Raw genomic sequence first — 13,188 nt, 5'->3', positions numbered from 1 at the left:
AAGGAACTATACTCTTCCTCCATAGCGTGGTCCCACTTAGGAACCCCTGATGCTTCCCAAAATGTTTGTGGATCAGAAGCAGGAGCAATGAAAGCATGTGGAAGGTCCTGATGCTATGATCGAGTCCTCTATGTATCTGAAGGATCCCCAACAAGAGAACTCGCTGACTCAAGTGTTTGTTGAGCCCAATGAGGTTTAGGTGGAGGTGGAGAATGAGGCTCCTCAAATGCAAGTGGACCCTATGGAGGTGTAACCATATGAGTCAGAGTTGAAGGAGTCTCATCATCTGAATCACTAGCATCACTATCCACAATGGAGGAAGGTGGAGGAGGTAGAGAGGCTAAGCTAGGAGAGATTTCCTCAAAATGAACACTCCTCTCAATGAACACCTCATGTGTCTTAGGATCCATCAATATATATGCCTTAACACCCTTAGGATATCCAACAAAAATACAAGGCCTACTCTGAGGTTCCAATGCCTTGCGTTTCTATGGAGGTATGCGAGCCCATGCTGGACACCCAAAGACTCTGAAATGTCTCACAATCGGTTTCCTACCAACCCAAGCCTCGAAAGGAGTAATACCTTGCAAAGATTTGTGAGGAACCCGATTCTGAATGTGTGTGGCACAATTGATAGCCTCTGCCCAAAAGGCGGGATCAAGAAAACGTGCATGTATCATACAGCTAGCCATTTCTTTGAGAGTTCTATTCTTGTGCTCTGCAACTTCGTTTTGCTATGGAGTGTATGCAACATAATGTTGAAGATCAATCCCCTCAAATGTACAAAAATTCTCAAGCCTTTTGTTCACATATTCCCTTCCATTATTCGTGCAAAGAATCTTGACCACTTTCCCAGATTGCTTCTCCACACGAGTCTTGAAGTACTAAAATCTGTCAAATACTTCACTCTTATGAATAAGAAAGTATACCCAAGTGAAGCGGGATTAGTCATCAATGAAGGTGAGGACATAGCGGGCCTTACTAAATGAAGGTGATGGAAATGGACCTGCTACATCGTTGTGAACAAGTTGAAGAACTTCCAAAGCTCTCCAAGTTTTCCCCTTATCAAAATCTCGGGATGCTTGCCCATGGAACATCCTGAACATACACCCTCTGAAAAAATGATTCAAGGTAGACCTGTGACCATGTCTTTAGTGCCGAGTTGTTGAAGATAGCGGTAGTTGAGGTGACCAAACCACTCATGCCATAGCTTATTTTCTGAATTTGAACGAGTAAGCAAGGCCCTAGAAGGAGAAATTGGCACAAAGTGGGAGAATGAATAAATCCTTGAGTTGTCATTGACTTGTTCCAATGCTACCAAGGCTTAAGAAGATTTGTCAACTCATCAACTTGCTTGGCGTGGAATCGATGCTCGTCATGACCATACTTCTTGCAATAAGCACAAGTTGGTTTGTCCTTCTTAGGTGGAGTCCCCTTCTTGTAAGAGGATGAAAAATCGTCTTGTGATGGAGAGGATGATTGCCCTTTTTCTTGTTGTGGCTTTGACTTGGATTGCTTCTTCTTTTTGTTGGAATCTTTGCCTTGACTCCCTTGATTAGCCACCAAAGCCTTGGACTTTGAAGACTCGAGAAGCCCCATGTTCAACAACTTAGATTGTTCCAATATCAACATTTATGTGAAAGCATCAAATGAAGGCATAATGTAGGAACTCCCCACTATCAAACGATGAGTTTGGAAGCTTGAAACAAATGCTGCATATTCTGGTGCAAGCTTGTCCAACAAGTTGAATATCAACCGAGCATCCTTTTTGTCAATTCTGCAATTCTTAAGCTTTGCTCTTAGCTCATTTGCTTTGGTGATGTAATCTTGGATTGTATCAAAACTCTTGAGATCCAAGTCGGTGAGCTCATTGTCAATCTTGTAACCTCTGATTTCATCAACTTGACCATACAATTTATGAAACATATCCCAAGCCTCTTTGATTGTAGTACACTTCTTAATGTGAAAACTGAGGTCATCTGATACATACTTACACAAAGTTCCAAGAGCCATGCAATTCTTAGTGAGCCATTCTAACTGAGCATTAGGATCAACCTTAGGATCAGGTGGAATTGCTATTGTTCCATCTATGTAATACGTGAGACCTTTTTTCCATTAATTTGCTCCATACTTTAATTTTACATGATGCATAATTATGTGGAGTTAAATGTGGAAATTTATGAGGACTCATTGCAACAAAAATGAAAGAGCACAAGGAAAGAGAGGCACAATCACAGAAGACACCCCCCAAATTCACTCAATCAAAGAACCCCCCCAAATGATTATTTGACACTTTATACTTAGTGCGTGTACAATGGGCCACTTGCAAAAAATGGCAAAGTGGACTTTCGATTTCAACTTTACAACTACCTCAATAAGGCCAAAGGAGACTCAAGCTGATAATGCAAGAGAACTAAACTAAGATCCAAGCAAATTACAAGTACCAAATAGGCCAAAAAAGACCAATATATGAAAGTACAATATCCACTCAAAATATTTGAAAATCGATCATAGATTATGAAAGTAGACGAAAAATATGCACTTTAAAAAAAAAGGGTACCTGAAAAGGAGGTCGTATGAGCTCAAACGAAGCCTTTGAAGTTGCAAAATTGAGGATTGGACAGGTACAACTGAGAGAATCCAAAATTTTTGAAAAACCTGTTCACCAAAATCAGAAAATAACCACACTAATACGAAGAGCACGAAAAATTAGCAAAAAAAAAAAAAAAATTGCACCCAAAAAGGAGCAAAACTGAGCAAGTTATGAGCCTCCAAAGTTGACCCAAAAATCCAAATTGCTCAACGGAGAGGGGTCTAAAATTTTCAAAAAAATGTTGACTGGGCGCTGATTGTGCACTGCTAACTAGGAAAAAGGTACAAACTTTTTTTTTTTTTAAATTCAAAATTTTTGTACCGTACTGCCCGAATTGGGCAAAAAATTTCTCCAACACCCAAAATTTGACTTTTGCCAAAATGGGTCGAGTTTATACTCGATTTTTATGGAAACAGCCTCCTGGACGCCATGGTGAGGTCAAAAACGCTCTAAGATGCCTCCAAAATGCACAGAACCTCAGATCCGAAAATAGAAGCCTTCTAAAATGTCTCCCAAAACCAATCAACGAAACCCCAATAGCTCTAATACCATGTGAGATTTTGCCAAGATCAAGGGCACAATGAAAAGCATAAAGAGAGACAATAGAATGACAAGAACAAACTGTATTCTCATCAATATACAAATGATCAACTAGATTAACCAATGCAAAGAATATGAGCCTACTTATATAGGCAAGGTCATATGGATATACGAGCACACAATCATGACATGTGGCTCAATGAGAAACAAGGGTAGGTAAGGAATACTAGGGGTAGGTAGGAGAAATAATATAATATTCCACAAGAGGTGGATGACCCACCGAATGTGGAGTGTAACAACAAGATAAGACCACAAAAGGTGGAATTTCTCCTACAAGCTATATCCCTATGTGCACACTTCCCTAAGTGTCTCATATCCAAACTACGAAGAGATGCATTATCCTAAGTTAACTTAAGTAAAGTGTAATAATATCCATGATGAATATTTATTCACACCAACACTTTTTTTTATTCTAGATCTACTCTAACTGTTAGAGACATTCTATTTAATTTGTAATAAAATAATGAATTTTCAATGCATTCTTTGCAATGCGTTGAGTGAGGGTCAATGAGGGTGTTTTTTAGATTTTATTATTATTTTTGTTGTTGTTTTCATTACATATTGACACATTTCATGATAAAATAAACATTTATGTGAATCCAAGAACTCTCAAAAATTGTTATGCAATGATTGTTGTAATCGAGTGCAAGTTTGATGAATAAATTGATAAGGTTTCATGGGTATTTCTTTGTATATCCAAAAATGATTTAAAAATACTTGGAAAAATATTTTATATCATGCTTAATAAGTATTTTAAGATTTTTTCAAATATTAGTAGGTGGTATATTATAGTTGTGGTAGAGAAATGATCTTCCAAGTTTGTAGATTCTTCTAATGATTGGCATTTCTAGATGACAAGGAAGTTAGATAACAAAAAAGAGAAGTAAAGAAGTTAAAAAAAAAGGACAATGTAAGACCATTAAAAGGAATTTAGAGAGCATATGAAGACCATGAAGGGTAAAATTTCTTTGTGGACACAATTAATTAGTTCTAGTACAATGTGTGAAGGACAATACCAACAATGACAATAACAAAGAGGGACCATTATTTAATTGTTAATATTGTCCTTTTTGGATTAGATTGTGTGAGATTTATTCATCTCCCCATTTACATTGCTTCTTGTTTGTTTATTTTTTCTATATAATTTATTTGTAGCATAACTTTATGCTTCTCTAGTCATTTGTTTGCTATATAATATATACATGTTTATTTTATTTTGTTTTATTTTGTTTTTATTTTATACTACTCCTTAGATATTGTAATAATTACATGATATTTATTATTTTTCTAATGGTGTACATGTAATTTTATTTCTCTTATACACAAAACCTTTAATTCCCCCCCCTCTCCCTCTTGTTCTATTGTTAACTTTCTTTTTATCTATTTCACAGTCCTCTTCACTTTGAGCCATGTGGCAACCCCTCCCCCTCCCCTCCCTATCCCTGGCCCTCTTTTTAAACTAGTCCTAGTCCGCAACTTATCATGTTATGTTTCTCTTAGTTATCTTCTATCCCGATGATGGATCATGGATCATGGAGTGTGATCTGAAACTAATTTAGATACAAAAAATCCTGACATAGTCTAATCCAAAAAGAATAGCATCTGCAATGAAATTATGTATTGTGAAAATTTGATATCATTAAGGGACCATTATTTCAAAATAAATTAATAACGAGTGAGATAAAGGAAAATAAGTAGTAACACAAAGTTCAACATTTGGAACCATCAATCCCAAGTTCACTCAAATAGTAGAATAAATTCTAGTTGTAGTAACTACACTTCAAGATGACAATTTAGCTTGCTATGTAGAATATAGAACATATCCACCACAAATTAAAAAGGCTACGCCATTAACAAACTACATGAAAATGAGGAAGACCAAGGGTGCACCAAATCAAGAGACGAGGTTGCAAAAAGAACCAAAGGATTTGGATCTCACTTTGGGAAAAATATTTTTTCTACTTTTCATGGATCAAAGAAAACTGGTATAAGGTCTTGGTTGCAAAAGTTGGATATTTATTTGCCTCTCAAACTAATGATAGAAGATGAAGTTATTGAATGTAGCATCATCCATATCAAAGGTATAGCTCACAACTGGTTGTACCATGGGTTGATTACCCAAGGTCATTATCTCATCCACACATATGAATAATTTAATAAGACTGGTTGAAATATTTGATCAAAAGGATCCTAAAGTGTATTTCATGGAGTTATCTCAACTCAAGCAAGGAAGCAATGTGGAAGATTATGTTGCTAAACTTTAGAAACTCTTTATTGTGGTAAATGATATGTTCAAGAAAAGACGCATTGTGCTTTTTATAGAAGGATTATCTAAACATATAGGGGTTTAGTGAGAGCTTTCAATCATATATCTCTACAATGAGGTATTAGGAAGGACTTTGATTTAGAGGTTTTAGCTCCTTGGTAGAAAAATTATTCATGGCTACCATTCTAGAATAAATCCAAGGGGAATGTACGAAAGGAAGTATTTCTTACACCCAAACAGAAGACCACAACCCCTTCTCTAGCAAAGAAGATTAACGAGGAAACAAAGAATAAACTTAGAAGGAAGAAGAATTTTATTTTCTTGTAGGAAGCCATAAAGTCCAAGATAAATGTACATTGGAAAAGGGAAAGTACATTATATTGAGGTTATACTAGACAAGGATTCAGATTCAAATGAGATTGAGGAATTTATAAATTCACAAGAGCACATGAAGAAGATAAAGAGAAGAATATTGGCGATACTTAAAGATCTTTCAAGATCACCCATATACCATCCTTTCAAAGTTTGATGAGTGATATCTAGACAAAGAGTGACCATGTCGATAAATAGTGGGTCCATCCATAATTTTACTACTGAGGGCTAGGTAGCAAATAAAGTATTGAAGATGTAATAATTTGAAAGCTTTAATGTCACAATAGCTAATGGATTTACCTTGCCTTATACCAAAGTTATCAAGCATGTCAACATAACATTGGAAGATGCCTACAAATCTAGCCATACTTAGGAAATAAACTCATCATCTTGATATTCAAAGAATTTTAGACAAGTATATTGTAGTCTTTGGTGATTTGCCTCTTAGATTACCACCTAATAGGGGTTTTTAGCATATTGTTGAATTAGAGCTAGATGCAAATCCCATGATAACCATTTCATATTGGCACCCACAAGGGTTTAAAGAAGTTAGAGAGAAGGTCATAAAACAACTTCTTGATATGGATTACATAAGGTTTAACTCCATTCCATTTGCATCTCTAATTATCCCCGTTAAAAATAAATAAAGCGTTAGGTGAATGTGTATTGATTGTGTTGCTTTTAATAAGAAGACCATCAATAAGAAATATCTCATACCCAGGATAGGTGAGTCAATAAACAAGTTGCATGTGATTTTGACTTGGCCTTATGCATCTCCATTTATGTTGCATTTTTCTTATTTTGTCTTTCTTCCAACTCTCTTCGTTGCTCCACAATTTGGAGACACTTTAGTTAATTTTATTTGGCTTATCTTGAGCTTATCTGGTTTGTAGCTCAATTCTAAAAGTCCTCTTTCTTTCTATGGTGTTAACTGCTACCTTCCCTCATCTATTTCTCCCATATCCTCCTTGTTATCTAATTCCTCTTCCTCACTCTAAAAATATTCATTTTGTTCCCACTCTCCCTCTTCCAGTCCTTCCCCTTGATTATTAGATACCCCAAAGATGTCCCTTGCTATATTGATGGTAACAACATTAATGTCAATGTTTTGTCTACTTGGACCTTCTATTGCTAGTGCAGAGAACTCATTTCTTTTACTTCCAAAGGATCTCCCAAAACTCTTTGGGACATATCTAATATCACAAGCCCTTCCATCCCCTTCTTCCTAGGGAGCTCTTGAGATGCTATTATATCCCCATTTTTCACTAAGCGTTGGGTATATTGACTACAACCTAGATTGGCCTCCTCCAAGGCTTGATTATTTAAACTTTATTTTACCGTTGTTGTTGGAGAACTTGGACTTCTTCTCTTACCCTCCTCTTTTCCAAACCTTTGCTCTATTTCCACTATGTCTCTTGTCTTGGATTTATCCTCGTACTTCCCATTCATATAATCTCTAATGCCTTCTTCTCCATCAAATTTAGTCATGTTGGCTCCATTGTATTGTCTAACCTCTCAATCAGATCCTTTTGGTTTCCCTCAATTTGGATCTTAGAAGGAAAATCAATTTCCTCTAAGTTAGGTCGCTCCCTCTCCTCCTTATTTTCTAATTTTACCTTCATATATTCTACTACAATCTTTTATTTCCAAACTTTTGTACGTGTTATTAGTTTGATATCCTCCCAACAACCTCATCCAAATCAACTATCACATAGATCCTTGCAACTAACTTTAACTCTTTTGACTCTATATTCTTATATATTTTCACCAACATCCCTAATTCTTCCCCCATGAATCTCATAACTTCCTCGTTCAATATTAAGTGAGAAAATTGTTCAATATTATTCGCATTGGTTATTTTCCTATATTACGTATAGAGGGATTAGAATTAGGTTCCTATTCTTTAACAAAGAAATAGTCACTTCCATAATCAAGTGACCAGTTTGCAAGTTCTCTTTCTTTAGCTCTATCGTTTTGCATTCTATGATGAAGAAACCATTTACCAAATTCCTTGCCTTAACCCCATCTCCTCGACTATCCTCCCACCATTTAATCACATTTTCTCTATGAGAGTAACGTCCTGCCCACTTTGCAAAACAAGTTGTTTCCTCCACTCTTCACATGCAAGGATCTAGGGTTTTGTTTGGAACCACCATTGCCTTATTCTTAGGCATTGTCATGATATTGAGATCTCTTAAAGCCCTTATATCCTTGGTTGAATCTTATACCTAGATCCTCCAAGGCCCAACATTTCCACTCACACATAGTTGCCTTGCCCTTGCGCATCCCCAACCTCCTTGCGTCTAGAGATTTCATCTCCTTTCCTATCCTATGCAAATCCAATTTTCTCATGTTACTTATGGAGGAAGGTCATGTTACGAAGATGATTTCAGATCCCTTCTCTGCCATTGTCTAATCATTGTTGCCTTCCCTTTCTCCCATTTGCGTCCTTACCTACACCAGTTTGGTCACGCATTGCCATTTTGTATCCAATATGGTTATATTATTATATTTTAATATTATATACTTATTATTGTATTTTTATAATTCTATTACTCTTTATAAAAGCAAAAAAATACTAAAAATAAATTATTGTTATATTATCGTATCATTATATTTATATTTACTATTCATTCTCATCCTTATTCTTGAGAAAAATAGATTTTGTTTACACCCACTTTCAATTGTCCATGTCGTCATTATATAACGCCTTTTGATGCAATTACTCAAATAAATATTTTCATACACAAACATTCATACATTAAATGTAAAAGTAATGCTTGTATTCTCTATCATCACCTATTATATAAAATATTAAAATAAAACATTAAGAATATTTAATAAAACATTCTCAATATTATTTATTTACTATAAATTTATGGTTATATTTATATTATTAAAAAATATATTTTTGGTAGAAAGAATGAAATGGGCTATAAACATGTGTAGATGATCTAAGTAATATATTATGTTTAGGACATAATAAAAAATTGTAACAATTTTTTTTGTTTTACAAAATGTGGCCAAACATTAGAATGTAATAGTGCAATGTGTAGTAGTAGAGTGCTAGTGTAATATATGGTACATGCAAGAGTCTAACCCTAGCTTTAATTGGAAAGTAAACCAATTTGAATTCTAATTGCAACAATAATAAAAATCTAGGACCCTAATTAAATTTAAACCCCAACCCTAACTTTGATTGAATAGTAACATTAGTTGTAATTAATCTCCAACCTTCATTAAAACTAAACCCTAATTGAACCATAACTCAAGACCCAACTATAAATGAGGCCCGTTAATGGGATTGGTAGGATAAATCCTACAGTGGATCCAAAGGAAAGGGTTGTTTGGAAAAAATCAAAGAAGGGGTGGATAAAAATAAATTTTGATGGGGCATCAAGAGAGAATATAGGAGTCTTGGGTGCATGATCCATTGTGAGGAATGATAAAGGGATTGTCTTGACAAGTGGAGCACAACGACTTTTAGATGGAACAAACAATGAGGTAGAGGCGAGGGTTGCCTTGTTGGTAGTCCTTCTTGCAAACAAACTATTAGTCACAAAATTACACCTAGAATGGAACTCAAAACTTGTCATTGAAGAAATTGCTAAAGAGGTCTCACAGTGTTGGAAAATTAACAAAATTACTTTTATCATTAGCAATTTTTTTTTTTTTTTTTCAAGATTTCAAGATTTCACATGTGCGTAGAGAAGGAAATTCTAAAGTAGGTCCAAGTTGTCAAATTTAGGGTGTGAGCTAGATGATTAGGTCGTGTGGTGGTGGGAGAGAGTTAGTGAACACGTGTCAATAGTTTTTTGAAGAATTAGGGATGAATTGAAGGATTATCATGCGGTAAAGCATGATTTAAAATTTGCATTGGGAAGTAAATGGCTTGGAGGAAGCCATGTGATAAATACTCCCGAACTTGGTATGTTGTCACTTCTTTGTACACTCAGTTACATGGTGTAGTTTCTAGGTGCGAACTGAAGGTGACACGTGAGAATTGAACTCATGAGGATGAGTTGGTTGGGGAGTGTGTCCTTGGAACTAGGTTAGCAATTGGTCGATGGGACAAGGTGAGGCGTGGTTGTTTAAATGCATAAGTGGGTGGTGAGCTAGCTTTCACAAGGTGAGTTGGGTGTGAATTTCTCTAGATGGTGACATAAGGCAGAGAGATAAAAAATAGGTTGCATCCATGGAAGCGATTTTTTCGCTCCACTCCATAAAGCAACAGTTGGCATTTTGGGGAAACTTTCACAAAAGAGACTTGAGGGCTTTTTAAAATTTAATGACCCCTTGTTTCTGCAAATCATGGAAACATTGTTGGGGAAGGAATAATTGATATCAAAATTTTGATATCGCACTAATGCATATATCATTTCATTGATGGTGGTGTGGGGTTTGATGTTTTGGTCAAAGGAAGAAGTGGTCCAGGTGGCCAAAGCATGCGTTCCAGATCACTCTCTGTGTAGTTTAGTCTCATTGTTGGCACATGCGATAACAGGTCGTGGGTTGTGACATTCGTTTGGAGAGGGTTTGATGCTAGAAGGAAGTGAGGTGGAATTCAAACTGTTTGTGCTTTGGTAAGATGGAGCAAATAGAGAGACAAAGACTAAAGAGGTATGCTTGGGATGGGAAAACCTAAAAGATTACCTCTAAGAGTAGTAGGTGGAGATGAGAAATGCATGAGAGGCAAAGAAAAAGGACACAACCAAGAAGACCAATTTCGCACCAGAAGATTACTGGATTAGTGGACTTGGCAAAAAGAAAATGAAAGTGTAATTGTCTGTTGTTTTTGTTTTTTTGGATAAAATGTAGGTGTCAATACTTTTTCGAATGAATGTTCATATTGATGGAGACATGCTGCAATTTTGGGAGTGGGGATAGTAACTGATACACATGCTTGATCTTGCTCATAGGCAGTTTAGGATGCAAGGGCAAAATATGTCTTGTTCATAGGTAGTTTAGGATGGAAGGGCAAAATATGTCTTTTTCTAAATTTTCTTAGATTGCTTCTTGGGGTTAATCTTGAATTTTTGATATTCTCATCAATGTATATTTTACTTTAATATTAATATAAATATAAACTATTACCGATAAAAAACAAGTACAACTTTAAATGAACCTATCACTAACACAACTTCGACCTTAAGTAAAAAGCAACCCTAATTTAATCATAACCCTAAAGTAAACCTATTTGAACTCTATTTTTAACTATAATTAAAATCTAAGACCCTAATTAAGCACAAACCTAAACACTAATTGAATAGTAACCTTGATTGTACTCTATTTCTAACATCCATTAAAACTTAGCCTTATTGAACATTAAATAAAACACTAATTGTAACCTTGAATGAACCCTACCTAATGCAAGTTTAACCTTAATTGGAAGCTAAACTTAATTTAATATTAACTCTCAATAATCCTAAGTGCACACTAACCCTAACTAATCACTAACCCTAAACCCTCAATTCAAACTTTAATTCTAAGCTAAACCATAAGCTTGAAAATAAGCTTGACAATGATTGAACACTAAACATTAACTATATTTAACCTAAAAAGTTTATTCTAATTAAACACAAGCCTTTATTAAACGCCAATCCTAACTCTAATTAAACTATATTCCTCATTCAATTCTTACCCTAATAAAACCCTAAGCCAAACTAATTGAATAGTAACCTCGATTAAACTCTATCTCTAACCTTAATTACAACCTAACCCTAATTTAACCTAAACTTATACCCTGACTCTATTCACGAATGAACCTTAACACCAACTTAACACTCACCATACCTTTAATAAATTTACTTCATATATAGTTCATTTTTATGATTATGGTATATACAACTCATAATTATTTAGTATTACACCTTGGTACACTGAAGAATATTACCAAACCCTACCAGAGCATATTGATGCAAGGCTAATAAACGAACGACAAAAGGTATCATGTGAGCAACTGCAGTCACCTCTAGTTGTTTTGTCAAATGAAAATGAATTAAAGTGCAATGGTTGAGATGATTTTAATCATCTTGCATTCGTATCTAATAGTTTGTGTCATCAATGACTAAACTCAGCTGGTCCATCTTAGATAAGTAGTGCCTTCGACACAATTAAAAATTATTTTAAGGAATATCTATGATCTTGGTTGGAGATCTTAGATAATTACCTCTAGTTAATGATAGGCTGCCATATGGAAACAAAATACAAGTTAAGTTATCATGGGTAGAATTCAAAACCGTTATCACTTTAGATCACATTTTTAGGTAGGATGAAAAAAATAATGACCAACAATGATTTTGTCAACTTTTAACAAATATAAAATATGCAAACCTTACAATTGATGATTGAATATTGTTAATGACAATATCTTTAGTACAACAATCAAAACAAGAAGCAATAAAGAATTTGACAATAATGTTCATTTGTTTTTGATAAATGATAATGTCCACATCCATAACATAATAAAATAGACTCATTGAAAAATCTAGTTACATGCAACATTATACAAAGAATTCAAAGTGTTAGTGCCAAAGATGTAAGTATAAATGATGAACTCAATATGAAATTATTATTGTGTAGAATGCTAGGGTTATGTTAACATAAAAAAACAAGTCTTGTAAATGGAGCTTTAGGAAATATTTAAAAAATTATATATAGAGATCTAACAATACACCACCTCAACCACTACCATATGTTGTGGTTCAATTTGACAATTACCTAAGAATACCATTCAATGATTGACATTCGCTTACATTTCCATATAATAACAATTCAGAAAAGGTGGTGTATATAAAAACCATTAAGATTGGCTTGGATATTAATAATATATAAATCTAAGAGTTTGCCTCTTCAAATGACCATTGTGATATAGAATTAATTGAAAGGACACGAGTGATGTTTGTGACAATTTCTTGCGTAAAGTGCTAACAAGATCTAAAAATTATGCCACCTTTATATGAAAAATGGAGAACAACAAACAAGTTGTAAGCTTAAAAGGGAAGAAAATAAGGTCCAATTCTTATAAATAATCAATGTAAAACAAAACTTATAAATTCAATGCAATTATCATTTGTAACATTTCCAAACCTTTCACAAATATTTAGAATTTGATAATCAAATCAGATTTATTCTATTTAATTAAACATATCAAATTTAATATGTTCAAAAAAGACAAATAGATTTATATAATTATTATTAAATTTTATTTTCATCATTTATAATAATTTAAGTTAAAGATATTTTAAATTTAAATTTGATGTTTGATACAACATATTTATTTTGAATACCCACAACTTAATCCTTTAGATTAAGTGTTTAATTATGTGAAATTTTTACAATATTTTTTATTTAATTT

Source organism: Cryptomeria japonica, chromosome 2 (genome assembly GCF_030272615.1).
Source record: "Cryptomeria japonica chromosome 2, Sugi_1.0, whole genome shotgun sequence".
NCBI lineage: Eukaryota > Viridiplantae > Streptophyta > Pinopsida > Cupressales > Cupressaceae > Cryptomeria > Cryptomeria japonica.
Note: the sequence above shows the minus strand (reverse complement) of the source record.